General features: G+C 42.6%; 1 long non-coding RNA gene across 1 annotated transcript in view; it reads right to left on the bottom strand.

Annotated features, from left to right (window-relative positions):
* LOC125932137 (uncharacterized) overlaps window positions 1–22,799 on the bottom strand; it is a 41,800-nt gene extending 19,001 nt beyond the window's left edge. The window contains exon 1 of the long non-coding RNA XR_007460544.1: window positions 22,754–22,799. This is a non-coding gene — a long non-coding RNA (uncharacterized LOC125932137). The remainder of the gene's footprint in view (window positions 1–22,753) is intronic.
* Window positions 22,800–26,262: the final 3,463 nt, after the last annotated feature.

The raw sequence follows: 26,262 nt of genomic DNA, 5'->3' as shown, positions 1-26,262 counted from the left end.
ACACACACACACACACACACACACACACACACACACACACACACACACACACACACACCTGGATTAGGAAGTGTTTCTCTCTGGGAATGCTTCCCTGAGCCCAGCCCAGGGAGAATACCATCTGATAGAAATCTAGGCCCCAGGTCAGGGAACCCGATTTTGCAAAATGGAAGAAATGAAAGTGATGGAGAATGATGCCAGGCAGGCTGGTAAGGATATAGGAATAGGGGAGAGAGTGGGAGAGAGATGAATTGACCATTTGTTGCCTGCCTACCTTGTGTCAGCTACTGTGCTAAAGCATTTTATACACGTGATGTTTATTCTCACATCATAATTCCGTATTTCTATGATCTCCATTTTACCAATGAGAAGGCTGGGATTCTGTGAGGTCAACTAGTTTGACCAAAGCCCCCCGTCCTTAAATGGTGGGGTTTAGATTTGAGCCGATTCTGTCTGATGTCAAAGTCCTTGGTACCAGAAAGAGGAACAGAGAAAAAAAAAAAAGGAGTTTCCTTTGTTTCCTGGGTATATCAAAATACCAGTTTTTGTGACTGATTGATTTTTAAATGTTTATCTACTTTGAGAAAGAGGGAGAAAGAGGGAGAGGGAGAGGGAGAGGGAGAGGGAGAGGGAGAGAGAGACAATCCCAAGCAGGCTCCACAATTTCAACCAGAGCCAACTGGCGACTCAAACCCATGAACCATGAGATTATGACCTGAGCCAAAATCAAGAGTCAGTCACTCAACGGACTGAGCCACCCAGGTGCCCCTGTGATTTATTTTTTTAATCAAGCCAAAATATACATAAAACTTACTTTGTTAACCATCTCTAAGTATACAACTTAGTGGCATTAAGCATCTTCACACTAATATCTATTTCCAGAACTTTTTCATCATCCCCAACACAAACTGTGTACTCATTCAACACCACTACCCTCTTTCCCCTTCCCTAGCAACCTCTAGTTTTGTTGTGTCTATGAATTTGTCTGCTTTACCTCATCAAAGTGAAATCATACAATACATTCCTTTGTTTATAGCTTATTTCACTCAGCATAATGCTTTCAAGGTTCATACATGTTTGGAATGTATCAGAAATTCATTTTTTAAAGGCTTAATAATTGTTCACTGTATGCATAGGACATATTTTGTTTATCCATCACCTGTTGGTGAACATTTGAGTTGCATCCATCATTTGGCTATTGTAAAAATGCTATTATGAACACTGATGTACTAATTTCTGCTCACGTCTGTGTTTTCAATTCTTTAGGGTATAACTCTTTGCTCATTTTTAAGCCTTTTCTTCTCCTTTGACTTTTTTCTCTAAAAGTTACAAATTTTCTTGACCTTCCCCTAAAATCATTCTCCACTCCTACCCCATGCTTCAAACCTCTTCAGCCCATGAAGAAAGAATAAAGGAACGTCGGCTTTTCCGATAGCTCCTAGTACTCTCTGGATCTGCTGAATTAATGACCGACATACCTGCACCCTTATTCATTCATTCTTTTACTATTCAACAAATATTTTGAGCACTTATTCCATGCTTGACACTGTTCTAAGTGCTTGGGATATTTCAATTAACAAAACAAAGCTCTCTGCCCACTGTGAAACTTTCATTCTACTTGTTGGTTTTCTGACCCAAGTCTATCAGACCATTTCCAAATCACAGGAATGGATTTCATAGGACAGGAGAAGATAGGGAGTATTGGTCATTCAAGAACGCAACTCTCAAATATGAGTGAATTGATGCAAGACATGGTCCTTCTGAAAAGCTTCGGACCTGTTCAGGAGGAAAATGATTACTTCACCAACACCACCCCCCATCCCCCTTTCACCATCCTAAGGCATTGACGAAAGCAGAAAAGCAGGAGAAGGAAAAAGAAGATGATGAATCAAGAGTCTTTATTCTATATCTTACTTTGATAAGTCCCATTTCCAAGAGCAAGCTATGAGTGTGTTTGTATCCATTAACCATGACATTTGGAAGTTTAAAGTTTATTTGTTTATATATGTGTGTATGTATGTATGTAATCTGTACACCCAATGTGGAGCTGAAACTCCTGACACCGAGATCAAGAGTCACATCCTTTTCCAACTGAGCCAGCCAGGCACCCCAGCCCTTGAAAGTTTAGAGACCCCAGTGGTTTTACTGGATCATCTAGTAGATGACAGGCAGTATTTTTAATTCAGGACTCCAAGCCCATGAGGATTCTAAAAGAAGTTTCCAGTCTCCAAGAAATTAGAAAAGATAGCTTTTGCAACTCTGTTCCATATAAAGGCATAGCCTTGTACATTTATTTTAGATTTTTAAAAAATTTCTGGTGCCCTTGTCTGTAGTCCACTGCTGAATTCATAAACTATTTTAGAAAGAGCTGTGTCTCTTCCTAGCTCTCAACTAACTTCAAAATCATCAGCACCATTGCCAACTGGAGCATTAGGTTTTTCTCGAGAGGGCATGGGTTTAAGGTTCAGTAACTGTCATCAACCCAAAATCAAGTCTTGGATGAGTGCAGCCCTATTTGGTCTGTGGGCAATGCAGTGCAGTGGTTCCTTGATCGTTTTAGGGCACCAGCGAAAATTCAGTGTACATTAGCATCTACAGGTTGAAATGAAGACGTACTGTCACTGAAAAAGGACATTGAAGAAATAGGCTTCTCTAGGTTGGGCAAGGGGAGCCGGACGAATAACGAACTGTTCAGTGACACATACTAACACTAATCCCTCTACTAAAAGCAAGCCAAGGTTATCAAAGTCTGAGCACTCTAATACCCAGACAACTTGACTGGAAATTAATCCTAGCACAGCACATAGAAACAGGTTTACCAGTATGACCTGCTTGAAAACATGCAATGGATTTGCTTTTGAGCCCAGGAAGGACCTGGAGTGGGGTTTTCACAGGTCATTCTATCTCCTTCCTTCTGCCATCTTTCTTGTCTCTAAATGCAAATTCTCTCTGGCCTGATTTTTCTGGGACAATGATGTTCCTTAAGATACCACAGTGGTACGATGTTCTCAGGGACGTTTCAACAAATGAGTATTTAAATTGATTTTAAAGCCTGAGTTATCCTCAAGTGAATGTTTAGCAGGTAAATATTCAGTGGCACCCTCCCTGTGGAGGGCCTAAGGACATTATAACAAAAAACACATGCTAAGATACCAAGAGAAGGAGGTAGGAAGTACCCTCACTGGGGCATTAAAATTATATACTGTAAATGTGATCTCAGTTATGATGGATGGGCTCAATTACAACTCACTCTGTGCCAATTCTGTGCATTTCACAAGAGTGACTATCTCCTCCACACTCTCTGGAGCCAGAGGTTTAAAAAACCTAACATACAACAAAGGGCTGTGAGCCTCCCAGCTCAGAATGAAGAGAGAGTCCTGAACCCTCTTCCCTCCTTGCAATCTTTACCCCTATTTTCCTACTCTGTACCTATGTTCACCTGTTGCTTGACCCATGGGGATCATCCTCAATTCCCAGCCCTTATTTTGGATGAGCTTCACACCTTCTATTGTTCTTGTCTGGCAACTAACCTTAGACTCCCTCTGCTTTAGAAGCCATAGACTACCTACCTTGTCCAAGCCTGCCATTGACCCTTCAGCCAACACCCTCAGTGGATCTGCATATGCCTCACCAACCCAAGGAAGGACTTGGGCTATTATACCTTCCACCTTCTCAAATCCAGACTATTCCATTATGGATGACCCCTGCAGGCACTGAGGTTAAGGTCATGTGTTGAGGTCACGCACTGAAGGAGAGAACAAGCCACAATGGAGAACATCCTAGCCCTGGGTTTAGGTAATCTGGCTTCCACCCTACATCTACCCAACACTCAAGGGTACGCAACCAAGTGACTTGAGTAAGCCCAAACTTTACATCTTAGCACACAAAGCCCTTTTCCACGGGATTCCTGACAAATTCCCTGGCTTCATCTCCTATGACTACCACCATCACTCACTTCCATCCAGCCCCAGTGGTAATTCCTCACACCTTCTATCTGTGGAAAGCTGAGAGACTACTTTTGTGCTCTCGGAAGGTGAAATTTTCTCCCCATCAACACTACAAGAAAGAATAAGTGTGGGTAACTGAGTGGGGTTAGAAGACATGGTGAGGGGGCAGGGGGCAGAAAGCAAAACAAAGCAAGTAATAGTGGGTATAAGGTCATGAAAGTTAGGACAGCTCATGACTAAGAATCTCATGATCACGTAACTTAATGGAAAGGCTCCTTTGCTGGAACTGGTAAAACCTGTCAATCAAGGTTTCAAGGTTTCTTTTAGCACAATCATCCAGTTGCTGATTTTCTGTAACAACTTCATTTGTGTGGCTTTGGAAGTCTATGCTTAGAGCTCTATGGTACCTTCTGTAAGTAAAGTGATCTCCGGAATAAGAGCATAAGAACAGGGTTTTGGACACTTATCACCAGAATCTTAGAAAAATGCATTTTAACCAAAAGTTAAACAGTCTTTAAGGGCAGTGTACAATCAACTGTTGTGGTTCAAAGTATACGTGTGGGGGGTGGGGTGTATGCTCAAAAGAAGGAGAGATTCTGTGTTGAGGAAGAGAGGAGATGTATATATCATCCAGCAATTAACAAATATTGACAGGTCTAATAATAGTTTATCCTCAGCTAATCCTATGATTTGCTCCCATAATACTATAGCTAATCACGTAGAGGCTTGAACTTCTACCAAGCTTGCCTCAGCACCCAATTCCCTGCTAGGCTGGGACCCCAAGTAAACACTGAACTGACATTTCTCTATTTTAAAGATACTGACACAGCTGTGGGTGCTTTGCCTGTGTTTTATCAATTGGGTTATTAATGCCAGCATCTTGTTCTTGCCATGAATTTCACATAAAATATGGAACAGATTGCTTTTGCGTACAACCTTAAAAAAAAAAATCAAAGCCCTCCCCCCACAAAAAATCTGTGTAAATGTGAAACCATTTTAAATTGGAAATATTCTACTACATCTTTCCCAACAAATAATTGTGAAAACTGCTCATTTCTGTAATATATTTACAAGGTTTATAAAATTTGCAACGGGTATTTTTTTTAACAGGACTAGACTTTTCTCTATTTTAACAGTTTTTGCTTCCTACAATTTTCTATAGCAGAAGAAACAATGAGAAAAACCTACCTTTATGTTCTTCCTATTAAACTGTGATTTATGAGCAATGAAGACTCTAATTTTCACCCAAGTTATCTGCATAATAACTAGCAAAGTGACATGATTTGGGTGATGTTGGCCTCAAGTGATAAAAATACTTGACTGTCCAAATTACCAAGACTTCATCATTCCACTTAATAAAAAATCCAGAAACAGGGATCCTCCACAGTTGGTCTCTTCAAGGTTTCAACACCATCATCACAAACTCAAAATCTTTCCATATTCCTGCGCTGTCACTCTGGGCTTCTCACCCATCCTCAGCAGGCCCACCCTTGATTATAAGCTGACTGCAATAGTTCCAGGAGTCAAGTAGACATGGCAATAACTAGGAGGGTGTCTTATCCAAGGAATCTCTTCTCATCATTGAGGAAACTGTCCTAGAGTCCTACACTGATTTTCCCCTGACTTACCATTGGCCACAATACTTACTCACATGAACATGCTTAACCCAATCACAGGCAAAATAAATGAAATCACTATTTTCCTGAAACTTATGGCAATGTGGAGGAGGGTAGATATTTAAACCACAGCAGATGTCTAGAGGTACCTGGGTGGCTCAGTGGATTGGGCGTCTGACTTTGGCTCAGGCCATGATCTCATGCATTGGACTCTGTGAGTTGATGGTGTAGAGCTTGCTTGGGATTCTCTCTCCTTCTCTTTGCCCCTCCCCCACTCACTCCTACTCTCTCTCTCTCTCTCAAAATAAATAAACTTTAAAAAAAAGAAAGGAAGAAAAAGAATAGGGACACCTAGGTGGCTCAGTCAGTTAAGCATCTGACCTTTGCTCAGATCATCTCACGGTTTATAGGTTTGAGCCCCATGTTAGACTCTGTGCTGACAGCTCAGAGCATGAAGCCTGCTTCAGATTCTGTATACACACAAGTCCCTGCTTTCCTGGACCAAATGATCTACTGGGCATTTCTTGATTGTCCCCGATTTGTATAGTCATGAAGCTAGAAGGAACCACAGAGAACAAATATCCCAACCTTCTTGTTTTAGAGGTGAAAGAAGAGAAGTCATTTGCTGGACCAAGGATGCATCTGACTTTGGATTACAGGCTACTTGTATTTTCTAAGGTACCAATTATCTTGGGTGCAAAAGCTTTTTGTATGGGTAAATACCACTTGCCATGTTAATCCAAAATAGGATTTATGATAAATCACTTCAGAGGAAACAGTTTCCTTTGTGAAATGATTCCCACAGGATTCATTTAGAGGATGTCTATGTGCCATTAAAATAAAATTTAACTTATAAAATTAGTTCATAATCTTTTCTGGAGATGACCTCTTTGCAAAATCCAAATTTCTTCCTCTTGTATCCTACCCCAAACCCCATCATACCATCCTCTCCAGCTCTGGGAAATGCTAGTCAGCCCCTGTGGGTGGTAAAGGACCCTCTAACCTATACCCCTCAAAGGTCATTTGGAGCCTTCCAGGTACTCTGAGGGGCGGGTCCTCTGTGTACCACTTCCTCCTCTATTCTGCACAGTGGCAGTTAAGACACACCTACAAACTCAGGCCACATTCTCTGGGACCCATATTAAAAAAGGTCTCCTGCAAAGATTCAGAACCACCCAGGGTCTTGGCCTGGTCTGGACATGACCTGTAATGAACTCTAATGAAAGTGGCCAAGACTCTGCTCAGAAACCATGCTTCTGTTATTTATGTTGAATCGTTAGCTCTGATTCCCCATTTGTGTATTTATTGAGACAGAATCCCACAGGGACACAAGTGTGCAAGGATATTCACTGCCACATTACTTGTCAAAGACAAAGATCAAAAAGAATCTTAATGCCCCTCAAACCACCATAGCATAGGCCTGAACATCCTTGACAGATAAAAGGAGGTTTTGACTGATAAAATGGAGGTATCTCTATGAATGGATATGGAATGGCCACCAGGAAACCTTAACAGGAAACTGTGAGTGCAGGAAATCCCGTATAGCATGGAGCCTGTTGTTAAGTAAATATTCAAAGAAACAGAAAGAGTATGTAATTGAATATGCATGGAATGCCTCTAGAACAAGGATGATTTTGGACTGTGGCCCAAAGGCCAAATCCAGCCCACCATCTGTTTCAGTATGTCGTGCATTGGTTTATATACCTTTTAGTAGTGAAAAAAACCAAAACAAGAGAATATAAGTTCATGAAAATGACATGAAATTCAAATTTCAGTGTCCACAAACAAGCCTTATTGGAACACAGACACACCCTCTGTATTGTCTGTGGCTGATCGTAGACTACAGCAATATGTTTGAATAGTTGTGGTAGAAAGCAATCGCCCACAAAGAGTACAGTATTCATGAATTAGCCCTTAACTCCTGCTTCGAAGAATAATTCTAGTTTCCGCTTGGGAAAGGTACTGGGATGTAAAGACAAGGACAGGAAGAAATGGTTTTACTCTCTGCAATTCCGTACATTTTTTAATTTTATGTAATGAACAAGCATGACCTAATTCAAGAAAATAAATGATTTTATTAATCATTTTCCTAAGCTATTTAACCAATAAATAACCCAGTAAGTTTCTGAAATTGTCTGTTCTTGATCAACACCATCTCTTCAGTGAGGCATTCTGTCACTGGCCCAATGACTCCCCAGGATGGTCCATGTGAGTGTCAGGGAGACCAGGGAACTGGAGATAAACAGTTTTATTACTGGCTATGCGCTAGATGTGTCCTGTACTATTTTACCACTCTATTTAAAATAACCACTTCGGGGTGCCTGGGTGACTCAGTTGGTTAAGCATCTGACTTCAGCTCAGGTCATGATCTCATGGTGAGTTCAAGCCCCTTATCAGGCTCTGTGCTGACGGTTCGGAGCCTGGAGCCTGCTTCAGATTCTGTGTCTGCCTCTCTTTCTGCCCCTCCCCCGCTCATGCTCTCTCTGCCTCTCTTTCTCTCTCAAAAATAAACATACATTAAAAGAATTTTTAAAAATCAAACTCTGCTATGAGGGGGAAAAAAGGAAGAAATGTTCAATTTCCTTTTTTCTCATGGAGTATACGGAAAGCAGTTTTCTAATTCATGTAATGTCACAGTACTTCATGATCCCTTTCTCTGGAGCTACACTGAAAAAAGTAAATTAAAATCTTGCTAGTGATTGGCCAGACCAGGCTACACAGGCACAGAGGTAACTCCCATCTCCACTGACAGAGGAAGAGAAGGTATTCAAGAACCCAGAAATGACCCATCTGGGCATCTCTGAACTTTAAGTGGGTCTGGAAATTCAGAAGAAACCCCAGGAAGGTCCCCTGTAGAGTGTCGATAGAAGAAATAGTGAGGACTGTTAATATGCCCTATATTGTTTCTCAGGTGAGCTTTTGTTTTTTTCAAGAATATTCCAGGGGTGCTGGGTGGCTTAGTCCGGTAAGCCACCAACTCTTGATCTCAGCTCAGGTCATGATGTCACTGTTCATGAGATTGAGCCCTGCATAGGGCTCTGCCCTGACAGTACAGAGCCTGCTTGGGATTCTCTCTCTCTGTCTCTGTCCCTTCCCACTCAAGCTGTCTCTGTTTCTCAAAATAAGTAAATTTTAAAAACAAGAATATTCTAAAATAAAGGTTTGAACTTGACTGTGAATGCTGGGGATAGCGCTCCTCAAATGAGTCTAGGCTATATCCAGGGTTAGGAACTCTTACTGTGAAAGTGCATCTTGAAAATTAATATTAGTATAATTCCAAAAAAATTACAATGAGAAAATTATCATAATCAAGTATCTGAAAGCAACTTTCATGAGAAAAGTATGTGACTTCATACCGAGAAAATAATGAAGCTTAAGGAAGGCTTGAATGAGTATAGAGCCCTAGCTTCCATGACTCAGTATTTAAAAGATGCCAATTTGTTTCTTCAAACAAAAACCCACAGAATGTTTTCAACTTGACTAAGTGATTCTATATTAATAGGAAAGAATAACTGGGCTGAAATACCAAAAATAATTGTGGAAGATATGACATCAGAAGATTCTGGAAAGACAGCCCATGAACGCATCCTGCCTTCCCTACATACACTACTGCACACCCAGCTTCACCTCACTTTTCCAGGGTCTTGCACCAGTCCAGGCAGCAGATAGGTAAACTGACTCAAGTGGTGTGCTTTAAACCTCTGAGCCAGGTGGGACCCTGGGGGGCAAGGAGCAGTGGAACGTAATCCTAGGGCAAGGATCCAAAGGAGTCAGCTTTTGGGGAAAGCTTGACCCACAGAGATCCCTGGATCCCATAGGGGAAACTGACACTGGCCAACCTGAGTGTTCCAGACACTGGCCGGTCTCCAAAGGCTACAGAGACCTGAGGAGGAGCTCAATAGGTAGGCCAACGGTTCCCTGCACCTGTCCCTGAGACAGCCAGCGGAAAGACTCTCCTCCACCCCTCCCCCCACCCTCCATGCCTTGATAGGGAGCTGATAGCTTCCTGCTGCAGCCTTGCCAGCTTTCGGGGTGAGATTGGCACACCCTCCATCGCCCCCACCACCCCGTCCATCTCCGGTCAGGCGTCCCAGCAGCTGAACCCCACTAAGCAGCACAGACAAAAATAACAACACTAAAAAAGCACAGCAGCCTGAAAGACAAAAAATAAACAAGGCCCTGGTGGAATAAAGCTGATTGGAGACAGAGGGCAACCTTTTAAAAAAACTTCAAAGAGTAAGGACAACGCTAACCAGACCACTTAAAGAGATTCGTGTTCAGCACGTGATAGAAGATTTCCCAGGAACACACGCTTTCATTTCTTAAAATATCAGCAGATGAGTTTAAGGAGATCATCAACTGTGGATACTCACCTCCAGGGGCCAGGAAGATCAAAAGGATAAAGTGAGTAGAACCAGAAGCAAAAATACGAAGATCTAGTAATCCTGTGGGAAAAGGAAAGAGGCTTGTACGAGACATCCAGCAAACTCACATGTGGATAGTAGAGTTCTGGAAGAAAAAGAAGGAAAAAGAAACAGGAAGCAAAAAAGCTTCCCTGAAAACAAAAAGTTTCAGATTGAGAGAATCTAATGAATTGAGGCAAAATCACTGGAAGAAGAGAAGCATGTATCCATAGTCTGGGAAAACTCCCAAACTCCCAGGGCAACGAGAAAATCTTACAGACATCCAGGTAGAAAGGACAGTTTTTTTCAAAGTACAGAAAAACCTACGTGCTTGAAAAATCTTTATCCCTGCACTGTTTAAAATGGAAAATGCAAAGAAAAAGCAAAAAAGGAAGAAAAAAATTACACATTTCCAGGAAGAGAGGTAGAACTAAGAAAGTGATGTTATGTGAAATTTGATACAGCCATTAACAACAATCATTAAAGTGGCTGAAGGAGGTCACAGGCCTCCAATTATATACTAAGTAAGCCCCGGGGATGTAATAGACAGCATGCTGACTACAGTGAATGATACTGTATTATAGATTTCAAAGTTGCTCAGGGAATAGATCTTAAAATTTCTCATAAGAAAAAAACTTTGTGACTGTATGTGGTAATGGACAATAGACGTACCACGACAATCACACAATCGATACAAAGATCGAGTTAACAGTATTATGTTAATTCTCTCCCCGTTGGGAAAAAAAATGTCAAACAGATTCTATAGTCACATGGCAAAGTACAGATAAAACGCAAGGTGGCCCATTATAAAATAGAGGATTCTGGTAGTCTGTGTGTCATGTGATTAAAAACTTCTTAAATGCACAGGAAGAGATAGAAGGAATTAAAAGAGGATGGTTGGTGGGTTGAAGTAATTAATAGGAGGACGGGTTCTTTCTCTGTTTCATAAACTTTTTACAACAGCTTCTGAAGCGATAGTCCTTCCTTTCCAAGGAGTTACATTTTTAGTAAGTAACATGAAAAAAATCATGGTCATCACCCATAGATGCTGAAGCAAATTTCACAAACAGCACAAGCCTGGCAGCCAGACCAGATGATTTAGGGCTCCAGGATCAATATGCCAGTATTAATCTTTAAGACTGTTAGTTCCAGGGGCAAGAGTTTTCCCTACAACTTGTGGGGGTTAAAACAATTTTCGTGTTATATGGAATAGAAGAGGCCTTGATACCCTGATTTGCCTTGATTGGAGCAGAAGTACACCCAAGTCTGAAGGAAACCTCCCGTCCCTCTTTGAAGGCATTCCCTCCGCCTGCTTGTCCCGCACCGATCCCGATCAGGCTCCTCCAACTATCTGGGGTGACAAAGACAAAGGCAGCCTGACAGCTGGGAGCTGGCCGGGAAGTAAGCGCACTTTATCGTTGCCAGAAGGCAATGTCAGACAAAGTCATTCCATTACTGTGATAAAGCGAGACAAAAATAAACCCACTCTATAACCATGTCTGAGCACAAAAACAAGGTGTGAACACCACCAAAATAACCAATTATCTCTCCCTCTCGGCTGGGAAGGGGGACTGTCCCTGCTTGCCAAGGCTGGTTTTAGCCATGTTCCGTTTCCCCTGCATTCCAGATAAAAACGAAGACACCCCTAGACTGGCTCCCAAACTTCCGATGAGCACACGACCCAGAGCGAAACCCCTGCTTCCTTGGCCACTCCCCAAAATCACCTCACATAAGCTCACATCCTGAAACGTCAACCTTCTGGTATCTTCCAGACGAGATGCTCAACAGTTGTCGTGAAGAAGACGGTGGCCTCCCTCGATCAAACAAATCAAAAACCCCAACTCAGTTCCACTCCAGGTACGTTCCTGGTACTGTTTGGCTTTAGAGCACTGACAAATGGGGTAGCATCTTTTTTCCAGGGTTGGGTCAACTTTAGGGCAAGCGATCAAAATTGAGCGGGCAACCCAGAAGGTGCACAAAAAGTGAATTCCATGCTCATTGTTACCCGCCATTTGGCAAAGGTCACTTGAAAGAAACAATACCGTTGTAGTGCCTGAGGCATACCTAACTCCCCTCTTTCTCGAAGGCCTGGGACAGGACATCTTTCTCTCAGCTCCAGGAACCTGGCAAAGAGCTCTGTGCCTGAATCCCACTGCTCGGCATCCCTAGAACCGACTTAACTTCAGCTTTGATGGAACACCGTGGGGGCATTCGTGAAGCTTCCCTTGGCCACCGTCTGGATGTCGAAGACACCAGCCACCACATAAGACAGTTGGATAATTCTGTGGAGAAACGCACTGCTTTTGGGAAGAGCAGGAACAGGTTTACACGTCCCAAGTGATCTGTTTCCACGTGGCATACAATGTGAGTGGTAGAATTGCACCTTTCCATTTGCATGTTGGTTTCTCGAAAAGCGAGCCAAGCCTGTATCAAGTCTGCTTTCTGATGGTGGCCCCATTCCTGGCTCCTTCATTGGAGGCTAGAGGTCCAAGACCACAGTGTTGGCAAGATTGATTTCTTTCTTAGTAATATTCATTTATTTTTGAAAGAGAGGGGAGGGGGAGAGAGAGAGAGAGAGAGAGAGAGAGAGAGAGAGAAAGAGAAAGAGAGAGAGAGAGGGAGGAACAGAATTGGAAGCAGGATCCAGGCTCTGAGCTGTCAGCACAGAGCCTGACGTGGGTCTTGAACCCATGAACCGTGAGATCATGACCTGAGCCAAAGTCAGATGCTTAACCGACTGAGCCACCCAGCCACCCTAAGACTGGCCATTTTCTGGTCCTGCTGACACTGTGTTCCACAGACACCACACTGTCTGCCTGAGAGGGCCAACTCTCTCTTCTCCATTCTCATCCCTGAGCAGAGGAAGTTTGAGGTTGTGCTAACACACCCTCTCAAGGTCTGTTATTGTGAATGCATTGATTGAGTTCTGGGAGAGTAAGGCTTTGGTTAGTCTATTCCTGCAAGAAAACCAACAAGCTTTCTGCTTGATCCCAACAACCCCTGGCTGGCCTGTGTGACGCGGGGCCTCCCTGCTGCTCTAGTCTGAGCTGGAGGTTGTGTCTAGCACCTGAATAGACGTCACAGAAAACAGCAGGCTCTCTGTGGAAACACCATCATTTCTGGCAACATCGCCAAACCCCCGCCCGCTATGCGAATGGGGAGGAAATGTCGCATCCTTTTAAAAAGGTTGAATTACTTCCAGTGTGGTCTCGTTCAAACACCAAATCCTCCATTAGGAAAAAACAAACAAACAAACATAGAGCCCATGACATTTTCTCTGCTACCTACTGAATACCCTCTTTCCAATAACAACTCCTGACATTATAATTTAATCACTTCAATAACGGGTCTGTTAGATGAGTAAGAAAATTCTCTTCTTGCCTCGATTATAATCCCTTTGGGTTGGTTTCTACCTTCTGTGCAACCCCAGCGACACGAGGCTGCACAAACGAGCAGACGGCCATCCCTGAAGATTATACCCATTCTCCGCGTGGTTGACTGAGGTCGCCCTCAATTTTCATTCCGTAGATCTTTTTGAGATATAATCATTAAATGGGTGAAGATGGGCCTCAGATGCAACTTGAAAAGGCTTAAGCTGGAAACATGGAGACTAATTAGAAGTTTTTGAATAAGAGGTGGACAATAAGAAAATTCTGAAGGTTAGAATTCAAGGTTAGAATTCTGCAGCATTCAAGGCAGAAAAGCCTAGAGAAGGGCCAAGGAGGAGGAGTCCGGGCTATGTGGCACTTACAGCACCCCAAACCTGAGGTGAGACTTCAAGTTCTTGACCTCCCCAAAGCTGTGTGAAAACAGAGGACCACAGGAATGAGGAGGAATCTTCAGAAATACCCAGAGTTAAAGAAAAAAAAAAAAAAAGCCAGTCTATGAGGGTAGTATGACAAGGATGTTAGGACAAGGGATCAGATGAGCACCAGGGCTTTGAAGGTGGACTCTGTGTCCCAACATCGTGTCAGACCCTGTCCACATGTCCTGCTAGAAGGAACAGCAGCACACACGACAGGGGAATGTACAAATAACTCGTGGGCAAGAAGATGCTCCCAAGAGAATCCCGGGGCCTCTCAGCCCCTCTGTGATCTACTCTCTGCCCGACTAGCCTGCCAGCCTGTCCTCGTTTGGATACTGATGGGGTGAACAACTGTGATTGATGCTGGGGTGCAGACTACTCAGCATCACCACCTGGCTCCCTCCCCCGATGGGGTGGTGCTGATTTAGTGAGATTATCCCTGTTGGTGGGAACAAACTGCCCAAGTCTGAAGAAATCAAAGTCAAAGGCCTCGCCCGTCCAGAGAAGAATGGATGAGGTCAGGACATACAAGTCCCTTGGCCTACGTTCTCCTCCACCCCTAACAAATCACTATCTTGCCTTTGGGAAGATGGTGCTTTTTTTAAGGTCCACAGCGTGAAGCCAGAACTGGCATCAGAGGAGGGAAAGGCAAAGGGAGGTGGGAGGGTGGGCACAGGAAGGGTGTGCTCAAATTCTAGTCCTGTCATTTACCGGCTGCAACCGTGGCTGTCCCTGAACTTCTGAGATTCAGTTTCCTCCTCCGTGATAAATCAGGGTCATGATGCTTCCTTTGCACATTGTAGAGAAGAAAACGTCTGACAATTATCTCAACACGGGGAATGCTTAAAAAAGGAAGGGGGCACCTGGGTGGCTCAGTTGGTTAAACGTCAGACTCTTGATTCAGCTCAGGTCAAGATCTCACAGTTCGTGGGTTCAAGTCCCGCAACGGACTCTGCTGACAGTGTGGAGCCTGCTTGGGATTCTCTCTCCCTTTCTCTCTACCCCTCCCCTGCTCTCTTTCTTGCTCTCAAAAAAGAAACTAATTTTTTTTTTTAATTGTAGCTTAAAAAACAAAAAAAGCTATTTCTGTCATTAAGAGAGTGACATTTCCTGACTGTATTCTTTGCACCAAGCAGTGGCCCTGTATTGTTGACATAAATTACCTCACTTAATCCACATATTTGCCTTATGCAGGAGTTACTGCTATCCTGGTTCTGAGAGGTATGATTATTAGCCCAAGGTCACTTGGCTGGTAAGGAGTGGCCCCAGCTGTCACCCCCAGATCAACTTCTCTCCGGGGGTGCTTCCAGTGGACCACAGGTTTAGCCAGGTTTCAATGGGCTGGGCCAGGACATTTGGTAGGAATGTTGCTATTTCCCTGGACTCTCACAGCCTCCTGTTAACTAGCTGGTCCTGGAGCTGTCACTCTGGAGACGCCTGGGTCACCGTACCCCTTCAGTGGCACCTTGAAGAGGCTTGGACACACATGCGCATGAGGTTCTGTTCTCCTTACCTCCTGTCCACCAAAATTTTACTTTTAAGTCATTCCACGTACCAAAGCTCCTTCCCCTTGGACTGGTGCATGATCAGTCCTGATACCTCAAGCTATGCCTTTGGCACGGACACACACACCCACACACACGTGCGCACACAGGGAAGGAGCGGATCGAGTTCTGTGTGCGTATGTGAATGTCCGCAGCTTAACTTGCTCCCTTTAGATACCAGATTCGTGACCTACATTTCGGGATCCTTTCCCAGAAAGGATATACATATATCCTTATATATATATGTATATATAATATGTATATTATATATAATATACATATATATTATATATAATATTGCATATATATTGCATAATATATAATATATATTTATGTACTTATATTTGTACTTATTTATATTTCTAAATATTTATGTTTGTGTGTATATATATATGTGCATGTATTTTAAAACTTAGATACTCAATTTACAATGAGTATCCAACTCTTGATTTCAGCTCAGGTGGTGATCTCACAGTTCGTGAGACTGAGCCCCACACTGGGCTCTGCGCTGACGATGTGGAGCCTACTTGGGATTCTCTCTCTGCCCCTCCACCACTCGCACACTCCCAATGCTCTCTCCCTCAAAATAAACTTAAAAGAAAATAGTGCTTAAGACAGTTTTATGTCCTATGTATCTTTCCATAATGAAAAAAAAAGTCAAACAAAACAAAACAAATGGTGAGGATGAGTTTTATCGCAACTCAACTATTCCAAGCCTCAGTTTCCCCCACAGTTTCATGGGGACAGTAACACCTTCCTCAGAATATTGCTGTGATAATGAAGCTCTGTCACCGAGAATGCACCCAGCCCCACGTGTGGCACACGGTGAAATTCAGCCCATGTCATTCCCTTCCCTTTGTCCACCACCGATATCTTTCTTCATTTACTCCTCAGGCCCAGCTCAAGGGGTCAGAGAACGTGGGCCCTAAATACGAAGCGTGCCTGCTGTTTAAAAGTGGTAGGACACTGCAAATCTCCGGCACTGCATAGGTGCCAATCAATATTTATCCAACTAAATTAGATTGAATAGGTAAACCACAAGGGAACGGTAGAAGACAGCTGGTGTCCTATTCTGAGGTGGTTCCATGGGTCATGGACTCAATCCACAGGAGACAGGAACAATATTTGTTGTTGGTGAGGCAACTCTGTGGTTCCCTTGATTTCATTCCCGATTTAGACTATTTTTTTAAAAGCTGCCTTTTTATGTGCAGTTTTACTATCTCGAACAACTGGAACCCATGGAAATGAGCGTTTGGGGAACCATCTATAATAAAGGAAATGACAGTAATAGGTGCAAGAAGCAAATTCACAGGGCATTAGCTACTGAATCCCCAGTTGGGGATGTACACCGAAATCTGACAAACGAAAATAGGCATTAATTGCATCCACCTTTCATTTTTAAGGTTGCAAAGCGTCTATATGGGAATGATCATCATAATTAGGTCATTTTGGTTATACCGCTTTTAAATTCAGAGCAAGGAGCATAAAATGTTATGCCACAAGTTTACAACTTCTCACTGTATACAGGCATTGCATTTCCCACTCTGTTCGGTTAAGGGAAGAGGAGAGTGAGTGGAAACAGGAGAGGAAGGAATAGAGCCGAGAAGGGGAGAGGAAGCACAGAGGATTCCCAGGCTTTGAGCTTAGGACTCGTGGCCCCATCCATCTCACCTAGTTCCCAGCTTGGGGATTTAAAGGAAAAGCCCGATCAACTGCCAGTAAATAAAAAGCTACTTTTTCTTGGTCATTGTTCTTTGTCGCAAGGGCCATGCACCTACCCCATCCGGAGGGTAGAAGTCAGTACTCTGGATCTCCTGGACTCCGTCCCATCACCATATTAGCCAAATCTAACCCCATTCCTTACAGGGCACATCTCAGAGCCTGGTGGAAAAGCTGGGGCCCAAGGTCCAGTAGTCAAGGGTCTCCTCCTGGCCCAGTCTTCTAATGGCTCTGTGCCTTCTTTTTTCCATGAAGACTTCAAGCACGCCTCACCGGGTGCTTGAGAGGCTCAAGTGAGAAAAACTTTCCAAGTGTTTTGACAAGTATGAGACCTCAGTCACCTGTGCTTAGAGTCCCTTCTTTTCAAGAAGCACCGAGTCTAAGCGCTTACCACAAAGCACACAGTCCAGGGGCTCCTTCTGGGTCAAGCATCTATCCTGATCCTGACGTCCTTCTTCCAAGGGTAGAATGTCACATCTGGAACCCAGTGATTTCAGTCTGTGTTCAGATTATTTGGCTCACAGCAAAACATTAGCTGTTTGTTTTATCTTCAACCACAAACATAAAACAGGACTGGTCTGTGCCTGCTTAGTCCAAAATGTATGAACCAAGGATCCCTGCCTTCTGGACTCTTACGTGGCAAGGATTCACCCATGATGCTATCATGTTCCCAACTATGTAACGAGACCTCCGACAGCTGACTCGTCACCATTAACTATACCCTGGGGTGGACCAGTAGTCATACCACTGAAACATTTTCTTAGATTCACAGCTATTTCAACAACCTATGTTGCCTCGTCTTTTCTGGTAATGCCTAAACTGCTACTTTCTGTGTTGTTGCATAGTACTTTATGGGGTTACATGCACAGACACACATCCTACTTTTCTACAAAGGGACATTGATACACATCGGTTCAGCTGAACATAGTTTCCTAACAGGATGGACCCAGCTTGCAGCAGCCTCCACAAAGAACTCCTGTACGAGGTGAAAAAGCGGAACAACAGTGGGCTCCGAATTGGACAGAAACTAGCTTTTGTTCTATACTGGACACTGACGGGCTGTGTCTTATCTCTATTTCCAAACCACCATCCAATTTGGGCAATGTTAGCTCTTTTTATCAGATGAGGAAATACAAGACATCGAGGTTAGGCAACTTCAAGCCAGTTGGTCACAGGGTCGGAAAGTGGAAGTCAAATAGAAAGATTTGATCGATCGCAAAGCCATTTGTCAAGATAGGAGTACAGAGGCATCCTTTGTTGTGTGTTTAACCGCAACAACAAAAACAGCCAACACACCTACCTGCATCTCTAAGTCACAGGTTTGCCTGTCCACCCCGTCTGTCAGCTTCCGCAGAAACAGTGAATTCTAAGACTTCACACCTTCCCTTATGTCCTACCACCTCCAAAGTTCTTGACAATAGAACACATTGAACATCTCGTCGTCTACTCTTTCTTTCTTGGAAACGGGCAGGGATTCCTCCTTGGGCGCAATGACCCAGCAGTATGTGCCATTCATAGCATTCAAAAAGTGGAGGAGTAGACAAGTGAGCATTGAGATTTTATCATGAAACAGTGTTACTGAACATCATTTAAGGAGCCGTGGCTGGGAGATGGAGGCAGGGAGTGCGGGGGTGGGCATGAGTTGAAAGGATAATGCATATAAGCTTTTAAAAACGATTCATCCATATTGTCATGAAATAGCTTTAAAACAGCGTGGATGGGGGATGGGGTAAATGCGTGATGGGCATTAAGGAGGACACTTGTGATGAGCACTGGGTGTTCTATGCAAGTGATAAATCACTAAACTCTATTCCTGAAACTAACACTACACTCCATGTGTTTTTTTATAAAGGCATAAACAAAATAAATATTTATTTTGAGGGAGGGGAAGGACAGAAAGAGGGGAAAGAGAATCCCAAGCAGCCTCCATGCTGTGTGTTTTTTTTTTAATCAAGGCATAAACAAAATAAGTTTATTTATTTATTTATTTATTTTGAGAGAGAGTTGGGGAAGGGCACAGGGTGAGGGAAAGGGATAATCTCAAGCAGGCTCCACACTGTCGGCACAGAGCCTGATGTGGGGCTTGATCTCATCAACTGCAAAATCATGACCTGAGCCAAAATCAAGAGTTGGACGCTTAACCGACTGAGCCACCCAGGTGCCATGTTATACTATATGTTAACTTACTTGAATTTAGGTAAAATCTTGAAGAAATAATGTAAAATGACTTAAAACTGGGAGGCTGCCAGTGTCCAGAAAACTATTCGAAAAACGTGAAAAGAAAAAGGTCATGGATGATGGGAGTGAACAGAGCATTCCCAACACCAGCTTAGTCCCAGAAACTCCTCCGTCCCACTGCTGGGCACACCCTCATCTTCCAGCCATGCTTCCCCTATCTAGTTATGAATGAGCATCTACCCCAGAGCTCTTAAAAATGCAGATTCTCAGGTCTGGGTTCAGATCTAAAGAATCCTTGCAAAGCAAGGGTAGAAAGTGGTATTTATTGGACTTTCACACATGTATTATTAGTTGAGTGTAATTCAGATAGTCACTCCAGGAACCAGCTGTTTGGACAGACACTGGCAAACAAAACAACTTTCTGGAAGAAGAAAGAAGTCCTCTGCAACTGACATCAGGCTTCCTTGCTGTTTGAAATGGTTCTGGGAGATGTGAAGACGTGTTCTGTGGTGACAGCAAGAGCTCCTTGGTACAGTTCACCTCTGCTACCAAGTCCCATGAGCCACTTGAGTATTTTTTAACAGCTTTTCTGTGTAAGGAAATGCTAATGGTTTTGTAGCATAATATTTCAATTTGTATTCTGGACCGCAAAGGATGCCACGCTCTGCTGACAAACCTATCACATTCCCATGGAGATACTTATATGAAGGCAAAGTGGGATCCCTGCACCAGCTTTCCTCAAAGCTTCTCTCGTCACATACAGGTGCCACAGCTAAAGCTTAAGCCCTGGCTAAGATCAGCAATCAAAGGACAGTGAGCAATTTAATGCACTTCCTATTCCCAAAGCCAAGTTTTTGCTTAAGTAAGCAAAGGCTTCTGGCTGGCTCCTCTTTGTGGGATAGTTCTATCAAATAATATTTGCATAGCGCTTTAGTTTCCAAATCACTTTCCCTTTCAACACGATCTTAGCTAATGAAAGGAATAACCCAGAGAAGTGGGTATTATTGCCTCCATTTAAGCTAAAGGGGCGGAGGCTCAGATGAGCCTACTCAAGGTCACAGAGCTCGGAAATCGACAAACAGGATGTGGAACTAGTCTTGTGCTTTCAAGGGTGATCATGCATTTGTCCCGCCCTCCAGGCCTAAGAAATATTGTTGAATGAGGAAATGAAATGATGGGATGGGCCAGTGGATGGAAGATCCTCTGTGAGGCAAACAAAATAGCAGAGATTCAACTTAACCTTAGCAAACGTTGTTAAGGTTGCACCAAAGCAACCTTAAATAATAACTGCACCGGAAATGGATTGCCAAGAAGAAACCTAAGGTGTGAATGTGTTAGTAGGTCTTCTCTCCCTAAGAGGTTTGTCAGGAATTTCTCTTCAGAGCTGTCACAGAGATAGAATGACATGGTGATTAAGACTGCAACCAGGAGCACCTGGGTGGCTCAGTTGGTTAAGCGTCCAACTCTGGATGTTCTTAATGTTGGCTCGGGTCACCATCTCACAGCTCATGGGTTCGAGCCCCACATTGGACTCCACGCTGACAGTGCAGAGCCTTCTTAGGATTCTCTCCCCACCCCCCGGCTCCTTCCCCACCTGTGCTTTTTCTCACTTTCAAAATAAACTTCAAAAAAAAAAAAAAGACTGCAACCAGATAGCCTGAGTGCGAATCCCAGCTCTGCTATTTGCTAGCTGTGTGACCAAGGGCAAGTGCCTTCTTCGTAACTCAGTTTCTTTATCCACAAAATGGGAATCATCATCATACATACCCTATGGGGTTTGTTGAGGATTTTAAAAATTAGATCTACATAATATATTGTGAATTATACCTGGCTCACAGGAAGTTTTCATGTACTTCTTCTACATTAGTAAAACTATCTGCTCACATGTTATCAAGTCTCAGCTGTCTGGGTGTGGATGGATTACTCCCTAAATTTCAGGTCTCGGTTTGGGGCTAGTTTTATACCCTCACACGTCGAGATGTGTGACCCTGACACACAGCTGCCCTCGGGGAGGAAGAAGGGACTTTGCACTTGTAGAGCGAGTACTGCATACCAGGTACCAACCACACACTCTACACACGTCATCTTACTTAATTCTCTTACCACCACCACAAAGCAACTACCCTTGTCCGTGTTTCACAGATGAGAAAATCCAAGGCTCTGAGATTTCAATAAACCCTACCTGGTAAGCGGAACAGAAAAGGAGACCCCAGTCCTTCTCATTCCCGAGCCCTTACTTTTTCAGACCGTCTCTTGCTCAATACAGATATGAATGCTCAAACCACAACCACATGCCTTCTCCCAAATCATGCAATAAATCTCAGTTTAGCTCTAGTCCCGGGGCAGCTCTCCATGGCCTGGAGGAGCCACCAGCTAGGAGATCAAATTGCATAGGGACATCAACCATCCAGTCAAGACACCATCGAATCAATACTTTCAGTCAACAGCGAAGGGGTGTCATGTGTTATGACAGGCAACCTACTGAGGATGATAAGAGTTCTTGCTGAGATGGTGACGACGGAGTTACCACAGCTCTGACCACAGGGCAAACACTCACTAGCTGCCAGCTGTAAAAGGCCGTGTCGCATAACGTTTAAGAGCATGAACTCGAGGGCTGGTTGTTTGGGTTCAAATCTTGGCCGTGCCACTCACTAGCGGTGGGACTTTGGGCAAGTTATCGAAACTCTCTGTGCCACAGATGTTCACCTGTGAACTGGGGTTAATGAAAGCACCTTTTTAACAGTGAGCTAATATAAAGGAAGCCAGAGAACAGTGCCTAGAACACAGTAACTGCTCTACAACTGGACGTTTTCATTATTACTTGAAGAGAATGGGGAGGTTATCACTGGAGACGAAAACGGTTGAGGACACATGGAGAATGTGCACATACTATGTAATAGTAAATGTACATGCACATATACTATCAATGGAGTTTTCTCATGATGCAACATGCTGGGAGGTGATTTGGCAATATCCAACAGCATTTTAAGTGTTTGTGTCTTTGTGTCTTCTCATTTATCATTTCCGCGCAAAGAATGTGAACTGCGTCTGTAACTACAGATATACTAGCACAAGTTCGCGTGTATTCGTGTGTTGAGGGCATCAACTGAGAGTGAGCAAGAACTCTCTTACCCAATAAGGATATTCTAGCAGTGCAAAAATGTCAGAAAACTCCCTTAAAAACAGGAACAGAACAAGGTCACCCACTATCAATGTTTCTAGTCATCGTCACACTGAACACCAAGCCACCTGCATTAAGGGGGGAAAAAATAAGGAATGGAAGGAAAGAAAGCTGCTGGAAGTGCATATGAAATGTCTACACACATCTCACCATCTACAGACAACTTATTAATGAAATTAGTAAGAGAGCTTAGCAAGGTAGTCGGCTAAAAAAGAAGTAACGTAAAAAAACAATGTGGTTTCCATACAGCAGCCAACAAAAAGAGAGTTTTTAACAAGGCGTATTCGTTATATATTATTCTGTAATGAAGTATTCTAAAACCTAGTGGCTTAAAACAATAAACCTTTTTTTGCCTCTTACCTCTCATGGTATTGAGGGTTAGGCATGTAGGAGTGGCTCAGCTGGATGGTTCTGGCTCAAGGTCTCTAACGAGGTTGCCGTCACATGGTAGAAGGCATGTCATCACCTGAATGGCCTGACTGCAGCTAGACGATTCGGCTCCAAGATGGCCACTCATGTGGTTGGAGGCGGCAGGGCTCCACCAGGTCTCAGTTCTCTGCGTTTGGACCTCTCTCTACGACTGCAGGAGTATTCTCATGACATTACATCTGCATTCCTGCACAGAGAACGATCTGAAAAAGAGCAAGGAGAAAGCCTTTATGCTGTCGTTTCTGAATTTCTTCTGCTTTATTTTTTTTCTTAGTCCGAAGTCTCTCAATCTATCTCGCACCTAATAGGAGGAGAATTAAGCTTCACCGTTTAAAGGGAGGCATTTCAAAGAAGGCATGAACCTATTTTAAAATCACCAGAGGCGGCATACATAATTGCAGAAAAAATCCAAGTCAGGAGTAAATCCAGTGAACAATGTTCAAAACCTTAAGGAGAAAATTTTAAAACTCATTTTATGTTTTTATTTAAATTCCGGTTAGTTAACATAGAGCTCAATATTAGTTTTAGGTGTATAATATAGTGACTCAACACTTCCCTCCAATACCCGGTGCTCATCACCAGTGCCCTCCTTAATCCCCATCACCTGTTTCACCCCTACCCGCCCCCCCCCATCCACCTCCCCTCTGGTAACCATCAGTTTGTTCTCTATAGATAAGAGTCAGTTTCTTGGTTTGCCTACTTCCCCTTTGCTCCTTTGTTTCCCAAATACCACATATGAGTGAAATCATATAGTATTTGTCTTTCTCTGACTTATTTCACTTAGCATTATACTCTAGCTCCATCCATGCTGTTGCAAATGGCAAATTCCATTCTTTCCTATAGTGGAGTAATATTCCTTTGTATAGATCTATACCACGTCTTCTTTATCCATTCATCAGTCGATGGACACTTGGGCCATTTCCATAGTTTGGCTGCTATAATGCTGCTATAAACATCGGGGTGCACATATCCCTTTAAGTTTGTATTTTTGTATTCTTTGGGTAAGGAGCGCAATTGCTGAACAAGAGGGTGGTTCTATTTTTAATTTTTTGAGGATCCTTCATACTGTTTTCCAGAGTGGCTGCACCAGTTTGCATCCTCACCAACAGTACAAGAGGATTCCTGTTTTTCTTACCTCCTCACCAACACCTTTTGTTTCTTGGGTTAATTTTAGCCATTCTGACAGGTGTGAGGTGATAGGTCACTGTAGTTTTGATTTGCATCTCCCTGATAAGTGATGTTGAGGTGAAAGACATTTTTAAAAACCTGAATCAATGCAGAGATATAGATTAGCTATTCTAAAATAGCAACTCTTTCACAATGACCTATCAAATGAATTCATTTCTAATCCAAGCCCCCAACGTTTGTTTTTGTTTGTTTGTTTTTTTGAACTTGAAAAGTAGATTCTGAAACTCATATGGAAATTCCAAGGCCCAAGAATAGCAAACATGCTCTAGAAAAAGAAAAGTTCAGATTGAGGAACATACCCCACACATATAACAACTATTTATAAAGCTTGATATCAATACCAATTAAAACAGAGGGTCTAGGTGGCTCAGTCGGTTAACTGGCCGACTTTAGCTCAGGTCATGATCTTACAGTTTGTGAGGTCAAGCCCCACGTCGGGCTCTGTGCTGACAGCTCAGAGCCTGGAGCCTGCTTCAGATTCTGTGTCTCCCGCTCTCTCTGCCCCTCCCCAGCTTGCATGCTCTAAATAAACTTTACAATCGTCCTAAACAAAAACAACAACAAAGGATTTGCCCCACCAACAATAACTGTTATAGTTCTTTTTATTTTTTTGTCACTTTAATATGTAACAATGAAACTGAGTATTTTTCATTCATTATGGTATGTTTTATCTTACTAGAGTGGGAGTTGGCATCCTTTTCATGTGCTTGGTTCAACCGAGTTATCTGCAGCATATATTAATTGGGTATTTCTCATGCTACTTTGTAAATTTTCAATTCCTATTCTTTTCTGTAACTTTTCAATATTGCCTTGGAGCTATGAGCAAATTCAAAAAATATATTTTGGATACTTGTTCAAAAGCAGAGGTAACTCTCTTGATTTATTGATATGATTTTGTTTCTAGAAACACTAGTTTTTTTTTACAAAATTGCTAGAATAAGATCATTTGGTAAGATGGCTCAATGTAACATAAATATATAAAGTTCAATAACTTTTTTTCTCTACTAGCAATGAGTACCTAGAAATGGCAACATAGACAATATCTCATTGACAACGGCTGGTCATGTGAATAAAGCATTCAGGAAAAATTGAACAAGGTGGGCTTGGAATTTTTGTAAATAAATCTACAAAACCGTACCAAGAATCATAAAACAAGATATATCCAAATGGAAAGACAACCTACTGCAGACAATTCCTCTACATTCATGTTTGGCTAAAAGCAAGATGGCAAGGGGGTGGGGCGGGGAAACGGGTCCTGATGTAATTGAATAATTCAGAATGCAGCTAAGACTGCACTTCCAGTCACTCGGCAAATTTTTACACAATCCCGTATATAGATAATTATTTATAAAAATAGGAGTGGGAAATAACACAATATGTGTATACAATTACATATGTGTGGCTATATATGCATGTGTACACATACGTATGTATATATAGACATACAGAAATGTAACAATTTCTGGATGAAGTTTCATCATGATGTTAGTAGTTATTTGGGGCTATAAAATATGAGGTGGATTTTATTTTCTTCTTTGTACATTTCTCTGATTTTTTTTGACACAATCTGGGATCTTTTTGAAGCAATACAATTCACAAGGTAGATTGTTCTGAGTAACTCCAGGTATCAGGATCATGACCAGAGGTTTGGAACACAAGTTCATGTTAGAACATGGACACTGGATAGAAAGATCACAGCAGAACCTACTCATCCAGAAAAAAAAAAAGAATGACAAAACCAGTGTGTATTTGGGACCAAATGATGCACCTTTCTACAGTTTACAAATAATCATGAGGACTCTTCATCCTTGGTGACACCCTTACCTTCCACCAACCCTGGACTGCCAATCTTGGTCACAGGGGCAAAGTAATGTCTACGTGTAAATTCTTAAGTTAGCTTTCTGTTCCATGAAACTGAATATAATCATAACCTATGCAAGAAACACAGCCCCTTAAAATGATTTCATTTAGTCATAGTTTGTGATGTTCTCACGTAACAGAAGCTAAAATTGACTTTTGCCAAAATAATTTTAAATCAAGAGTGAAATTACTGGGCCAAGGAAAATCATTACCCTTCTTGAAAGAATAAGCTACTTATTAATCACCAGCCTTTTAGCAGCACCATGCACAGGGTTACAAACAAATAGTTGCTCTGTCGATTCAAGTAATTTTTATCTCTTCTCTAACTCTTTTTCGCAATGCCTTGCTAATCAAGTTCCAAACTGACGTTCAGTCCAGAATACTGACTTTTC

The sequence above is a fragment of the Panthera uncia genome, chromosome D4, assembly GCF_023721935.1.
Source record: "Panthera uncia isolate 11264 chromosome D4, Puncia_PCG_1.0, whole genome shotgun sequence".
Taxonomy (NCBI): Eukaryota; Metazoa; Chordata; class Mammalia; order Carnivora; family Felidae; genus Panthera; species Panthera uncia.
This window is presented reverse-complemented; position numbering and strand designations above follow the sequence as displayed.